The sequence below is a fragment of the Lissotriton vulgaris genome, chromosome 3_1, assembly GCF_964263255.1.
Source record: "Lissotriton vulgaris chromosome 3_1, aLisVul1.2, whole genome shotgun sequence".
NCBI classification, from domain to species: Eukaryota; Metazoa; Chordata; class Amphibia; order Caudata; family Salamandridae; genus Lissotriton; species Lissotriton vulgaris.
In genome coordinates, this window is record NC_141689.1 from 2030721789 (window position 1) to 2030729794 (window position 8006).

General features: G+C 40.0%; 1 pseudogene; it reads left to right on the forward strand.

Annotated features, from left to right (window-relative positions):
- The window catches only part of LOC147728765 (nuclear receptor subfamily 2 group E member 1-like), a 32652-nt pseudogene extending 25031 nt beyond the window's left edge, over positions 1–7621 (forward strand).
- The last annotated feature ends 385 nt before the right edge of the window (positions 7622–8006 follow it).

An 8006-nucleotide genomic window follows, 5' to 3' on the forward strand; every position in this document is an offset into this window, starting at 1 on the left:
GGGTATGTGGCCGACTCCCACCTTACCAGAAAATGAAGGGAGCTCTGCCCCTATTTCCTTATCCGTTTTCGCACAATAGTTCGTGCGGAGCATGGTTTGCTTTAATGTCATCACTAGACAGTAAGTCCACAGTTTCCCAGGGCGATTGGATATGGGGAGACCTGAATACAGTTATGAATAAAGCATGTTTCCCAGACCAGGACGGTCTTCCCCAAAGGAAAGGGATGGATCTAGAAAATGAAGTGTACGAATTTTTCCCTTAACCTCATGATTCTGAACGTCCAGTCTGAGACCAATACAGATTTAACGTTTATAACAGTCTTACCAGTGAAAGGTGAATTGTGCGTTAGGAAAAATGGTTCAGTGCACTTAGGACACAGTGATTGTAATACTGTGGTTGAATTCAGTGATAAAGGAAAGTCTACTTTCAAAGCTTCCCGCCATTCCTATTTTATTTGTGGTCAGACAGCTTATGTACGTCTGCCCTTAGATTGGGGTGGAACGTGTTATATTGCATTCTTATTGCCACCAGTTTTTCTAGTCCCATCCAATTATCATCGAGAGTCCCGACTCGTACATGTAAGACACAAGAGGGAGATCGAGTCCCCAATTGTCGATCAGACTGAGACAACATTGGAGAAATATACAGATTTCAATAAAGGAGTCTTTTTTTTCATAGGTCCCATTCAAAATAGTAAATTAATACGTAGATTAACCAGAACTTTGGAAGCAGTAGTGAATGAAACTACTTCTGCCCTAGGTAACTTAACCGAGGAGCAGTCTGCTATGAGACTTGTTGTTCTTCAGAACCGCCTTGTTCTTGACGTCATCCTTGCCGATAGGGGCGGAGCTTGTAGAGTGATCGGCTCCAGTTGTTGTGTGTTTATTCCTAATAACGCACCATCATTGTATGCAGCAATAACAAGGCTCCATAAAATAGCTCACCAGATACACCAGAATCCTGGCACCTGGACTTGGTCCGGTTGGCTCTGGAGTGTGATCTCAGCCTGGGGATGGAAAGTATTGTCATTCCTAGGAATGATACTGCTCATACTATTCAGTTGCTGTCTCTGTCTGCAATGTGGCCCAGCGATTTGCGGCTTGTGTGCCACCGCTTGCATTCCCCGTCCACGTTCACGTTCCCATGCTCGAATGAAAAAAGACGAGCAAATGATGTTATATGAACAAATAGATGGTCTCATGAAAATAGAGAGTTAGTGGTATCATCCCTGTAGGGCTATATGGATGGTGTTAACTTTAGTGTTTATATGGGAACACTACCCATGCCACAACTATGGAGCACCTTGGACAAACGCAATGACCTATACAAATAATTAATTGTATGTTTGTCTCTTTTGTGTTTGTGTGTGTTATTTTATTTACAGGTGCAGATACACTCCCTAACTTGGAGTATTTTTGGAATGAGCGATTTGCTCTTCCCCCTTTCTCATGCACTTTTACCACTTTTTTGATTTTTCACTTTCATGTCCCCAGGTTAGGGTGGACGATTAGAGAGTCCATACCGCCGGGGTTTGATCTAGTCCTGACGAAGGTAAACTTAAACCATTGTAAAGGCAGAAACATGTTGACTGACTAAAACTTTAACTCTGAATTAACCAATCCATTACCTTTGGCAACATATTCAGACACATAACTCCTTTTAACCGTGTCTTAGGGATCACTCATTAAAATATTTTTTGCAGATACCCTTCAGGCACTTTTAATTTTATACCTCACTACACGCCCTTTTCACACAACCAGCTCTGCAGTCTTCTGGCGTCATAGCACACCAAAGAGGCACTCGGCCTCTTTGGTGGGGCCCGATGATGTAGCATGACACTGACTAGGTCGGTGTGTGAGGGCTTTCTTAACCACCCAAAGTGGGTGTGTGATTCCCCAGTTGCATCGCTATGTCTCTGTGGCTGTTTGAGACTCATATAACCTCTCTTTTCTTGCCTAAGTCTTACACCTGCTGTGAGGCAGGTGTAAGATGATGACGCATTTGCGTCCTAGAAGTGACACAGTGAAATCTCATAGATTCCTCCTGGCGGTTGAGGCAGTCTTGTCTTTTTTTCAGTTCAAAGTGATTTTATTTAATTATTTTGTAAACAGAAGAAATAGACAAATACAATACAAAAAGAATAAATCTTACATGCGTAAATGATGAAATTATGAGCATAAAATGAAATAAGCCAAAAATGAAGAGGAAGGGTGAAAAAGGAGGGGAGGGGCGGGGGAGTGAACATATCATAGAATCATAAAATCAAAAATATAGAGTCACAATTAAATTGAAAACAAAAAGGATGGTAAATGAGGGGAAATTAATCATCAAAATACATAAGAGAACTATTAATCATATCATTGCATAACATACGAATCAATAGGAGACCAAAAAGATTGAAATGACTGCGAATTGTGAATAACGCCTTTAAGAGACAGCTGAGCACCTCTTCTTGTAAAGATAATCCACGACCACCAAGCATGAATTGAAAGAGAAGAAGCATCTTTCCAACAAAAAGTAATAGATTTTAAAGCAGCTGTCATTAAAAAATTAAATAACTTTGCCTCTGACTCACTAAGAGGATGGGAAAGGGCAACTGATTTACATATTAACATAGCATAGGAAATATCATCGTGTAAAGGCAAAATTTTCAAAATGACATTCCAAACATCCGACCAAAATTTCATAATAACTGGGCATTCAAATAACATATGACGAAGTGACCCAGAACTTGAAGTGCAATGCCAACAAACATCAGATAGTAAAAATTTCGCATGGCATAATCGAGATGGGGTCCATAGGGCGTTAAATAAAATATAAGCATTAGTCTGATGAAGAGACACCGGAAGCCAACCAGAGATACTGTTGAGCCATATTGAGGACCATGTGTCATCTGATAGGGAAATGGAAAGTTCAGTATTCCAAAAAGATGATATTGCACCAACATTGGAGCCCTGGGAGGAGGTAAATTTTTTATAAAAAACAGAGACTGCTTTGGGGGAAGACGTAACAGCCGTGAGGTAAATTAATAGGTCATTAGTGGTGGAAGAGGGAATACCATTGGGAAAAGAGTCCAAAATTGAATTACATAAAGATTGGTATTTTGAGAAATCAGAAGCTGGGATATCAAATCATAACTGTAGTTGCTCAAAAGGAATAAAGGCATGTCCACAAAATACATCTTTAAGATAAAAAATTCCTTTTGAAATCCACGAGGACCCGAAATTAATGTTTCTGTTTAGTTTAAGTAAAGCACTATGCCATAAAGACAAGTGGACTGTAGAGAGTAAGGGTAAATCAAAATTAGAGTCCAAATCATTAATTATTAATCTGGAGGATTTGATTATAGACCACAGACGAACAAGCTTGGATGCAGAAGACATTGACATCAAAGAGGGCAGTGAAAAGGGTCGTACAATTGAAGATTCTATATCAAACCAAATTGGCGGTTTGACCATATGTGAGTTTGTAAACAATAAGGAGCTTTGTTTTAAGATAAAAGCTTTATGGTAGAGGTAGAAGTCTGGAAGGGCAAATCCAACCTGGGGCTTAGGGAGTTTTAATTTCCTGTAAGCAGTACGAGGAACCTTGTTAGACCAGAGGAATTTCGATAACAGTTTATAAATATCTTTATAAAATTTGAGAGGAAATTGAGTGGGAATCATGGCTATTGAATAGAAGATTTTTGGTGCAATATTCATTTTTTTTGCCTCCATTCTCCCCCACCAGGTGAGATAAAGGGAAGACCATTTGGACGTTTTGTTTTTGATATAGTCAAGTACAAAATCACTATTTAGTTTTAATGTAGCAGGCAACGAGGAGGCAAATAGGATACCTAAGTATTTCAGCTTACTGTTCTGCCAAAGAATATCTGTGTTTGGTAGCATATCTGGGGTACAAAAAGCATTCAAAGGAAAAAATTCTGTCTTACTTACATTTAATTTATAACCTGAAACCTCAGAATATTTAGCAATAATGTCTAATAAGGAGGGAACAGAGGAAAGAGGATTACTAATAAACAATAAAACATCATCTGCATAGGCTAAAGTTTTAACAGTGACATCATGTATCGCAATACCCTGAATATTATCACTGCATCGGATATAATTAAGAAAAGGCTCAATTCCTATTAAAAATAACAGTGGGGAAAGGGGACAACCCTGCCTAGTACCTCTAAAGAGAGAAAATTGAGTGGAAATTTGACCATTAATAAACAAACGAGCAGTAGGGGCAAAATATAAAGCAGAAATCATACAAATAAAATGGGCACCAAAATTAAAAGATAATAACGTTTTAAATAAAAATTGCCAATGAATTTTGTCAAAAGCTTTTTCTGCATCCAAAGCCATCACTCCCTCAGGGGAAGCAAGATATGCGCTCTGTTCAATAACGTGTAAAAGCGATCTGGTATTATTAGCCGAGTACCTATTTTTCATAAAACCAAATTGATCTGGATGAATGATGGAGTGAAGGATAGGAGCTAATCTAGTGGCAAGGATTTTAGCATAAAGCTTACAGTCCTGGTTTATTAGGGAGATGGGATGATAATTAGCAACCAGGGTAGGGTCCTTATCAGGTTTGGGCAGAACAATGATTAGAGCGTCCGTAAAGGAGCCCGAAATAGTGCCAGAGGAACCAAAATGGGAAAAAAGTGCACTTAAATAAGGTAAAAGGTAAGACTGAAACTCTTTATAAAATTCAGCTGGGATACCATCTGGGCCTGGGGATTTATTCTTGGGAAGTGATTTAATAGCAAGTAAAATCTCATCACAAGTAATTGGAGAATCTAAACCTATTCTATCTGAGGAAGAAACTTGAGGCAAATTACACTTATTTAAAAAGGAATCAATTAAATAATCATCACAGGGGACCGGTTTACTATATAGGTTACAATAAAAATGTAAAAATTCTTGGACAATATCATTATGGGAAATAGCAACTTGATCATGAGGACCACGTATTGATGTTATTTGAATTTTATCCCTCTTGATACGTAAATAGTTTGCAAGAATTTTTCCAGAGCTATTGGTATTAAAGCGAAATTTAGCATTAGATTTTGTGAGTTGGATTCCTGCTCTAGTACTAAGTATAGCACTAAATTCATAACAAAGCTTTTGTAGTTTAAATTTGTGTTGAGGGTCATTAGAGGAAATAAATAAACGTTCATATTTAGCAATTTGTTTTTCCAAATGTTTAACATTAGAGTTAAATTGTTTGTTCTCATGGGCCATAATAGAAATAGTGGTACCTCTAATGTAGGCCTTAAAGGCATCCCATCTATTCACAATTGAAGTTGAACCTTCTGGGTTGAACAAAAAATAGTCTTGAATAGCTTGTAATAGTTTAGACTTATGCTTATCATTAAGTACTATATTCGTGTTCATACGCCATCGACTTTGCTTGGTAAAAGTGGAGGAAATATTTAAAACAAAGGAGATTAAGACATGGTCTGAAATATCAATATTACCTATAACAGGGTTGGTGGCTGATTGAAGTAGTGAGGGCGAAAGCAAAAAATAATCAATCCTAGAATGAGATTTATGGGGATTAGAGAAAAAGGAAAACCATTTATCAGTAGGAAAGTGTAACCTCCAAATATCAGCCAACTTGGTTGTGTGAAGGAAAGATTTAAAGGCATGAAAAACTTTAGGAGGTCAGAATTTTGTAGTGGAAAGCCTATCTAGCAACGGATCAATAATCACAATAAAATCCCCCCCAACAATCAAAGGAACCTGCCCCAACTTTAGAACTTCAGAAGTTAAAGTAGACCAAAACGAAGGGTCATCAGCGGTAGGACCATAAATATTAAGCAAAAAGAAGGTTGAGTCATGAATTTTAACCTTAACCACTTTATATCTTCCTTCTGTGTCTGTGAACTTACTAAGAATCTGACAGTGGGGAAAGGAACATGGCGGCGGCAGGCTAACAGCTGCTGCGAGGCTCTGCACCTAAGCACCCCCGTTACGAGTCTTTTTGCTGGTCTTTACATTACAAGAAATACGGACAACTGCGGTTAAACAACTGGTGAGGCGGATTTTTATATTGTTACCGTTCTTGGTGTGTGCCGCTAAGTTTTCCCGGTTTTCTCCGTTTAGAGGTAGGAGCTGGAGGTCGGAACCGCGGAATCACGGAAAACACGGGAGCACTAGGACCCTGCGCCTGGGCTCTGCCGGTATGCGAGAGCGGCTCTACGCGACGGAGCTGGAAACTGGGCAGCTGCATCGGATCTCAAACGCCGAAGATGTCGACCTGCAGAAACAGGTCGGTGGCAGCGACTGTTTGATTCTAGGAAAAGGAGCTGAACCCAGCAAGCCCCGGGTAAGCCGTTACGCCTCAGATTTATGGCTGCGGTCAAAAATAGCATTTTCCAGTGTGCCGGGGTATTTTTGTTGTAACACCCAAAAGCGGCATAAGGGGGGAGACTGTATGGAGCCAGACAGTTTTACAATAGTCCCCCAAAACGAGAGTGTCAAAGTAATAGAACCTACTAAGAAAGGGGAAACTACAGAGGGGGCCGCCTCTGTTGATCACCTCATAGAACAAACCATCAAACAGAATACCACTTTCAAAGACAAAGAGAAACGAGGTGAAGTAAAGAGTCGATATCAGTTACGCTCAAAACAAGAACTCAAGAAGAAGGGGGTTCTAAATTCCATTGATCCTACTGAGAGTAGAGGCCCGATACCCATCTCGCCTCTCAAACAAAACAGGAAAGGGGGAGCAAAAAGAGGTAGATCATCCAAAGGGGTAAAGCAAACGCAAGTGCCTAGAGGGACATCCTCGTTAAAAAAGCTACTTTAAGATAATGGAACTGGCCTTGAACTCCAAGGAGAGTGCTATAGGACCAGTGGGGGTGTACACAAGCGCAAATGTAGTTGAGGAGCCCATAATGGATGACATTTCTAAATCTACTACAGCATCAGCCCCCTCGCTCCTTTCTACATTTCCTTTAAGTAACAAGTACGCTATCTTGGATTTAACTCATGCATGGGGAGGACCGGAGGTGGTTGTTCAGGAATCCCCAAGCCAGAATCCAGTGTCAGACGCAGGTATTCCAACGAGTGATGATGCACATACCATACGAATTGTTCCCCCTTCTCGGAAGAATCAGTCACTTTAAATTCTGCAGAGATCCTTATAAACAGTATTGTTAAAACACCTCTACCTACTCACAGCTCAGATCTGGGAAAACATTGTCCAATCCCCCACCCTGATGGGGCGTGCGGATTATATGAAGCGGAAAAAGAAGAGGATAGACTTGGTTCCCTGCTGCACACTTTGAGGGATGATTTACTGGGAAAGTTTGAGATCTCTGAGAAGAATCAGAGGGGTTTACATGATAGATTTGACCTCCTGGAGGCTAAAATTGAAGGTATCAACGCTAGAACTAGTGTACTAGAGGGTAAAGTGACAGCCCTCTCAGAGACTTCTAAAGGAAGTTCTAAGGATATAAAAGCTTTAAAAGTGCAAAATCGTACTTTAACAATGGACTTGGAAAGGTTGGAAACTCAAAGTCGAAGTAATAATCTGAGGATCCTTAAAATTCCTGAAGGAGTAGAAGTGGAGCACATTAAGGGGTTCGTGTGCAGATTGTTTCGTGAGGATATCTTAAAGGACTAACCTGATATTAATCTGGAAGCTGAGATCCAGCGAGTACACAGTGATCCATTCAGGTTACACCCTGATCGTAAAGCACCCAGGAAGATTCTGGTATATTTCAAGACTTACAGTGTCAAAGAATTGATCCTCAGCAGATGCCTGTCACGCACTTCTTTACATTTTCGAGCCAACCCCTATCAGATAAGATCAGATATAGGTGGGAAAACCACTCAAAGACCGTGGGAACTTGGCTCTAGGATGCCAGAATTGCGTTCAATGGGGGCACAGGTACAAATGAAATTTCCAGCCCTCCTCAAAATAATGTGGAATAATAAAATGTTTACCTGTCACTTCCCATAAGAAGTGGACGATATACTAGCTAAAATGAAAGGCTAGAAAACCAGAA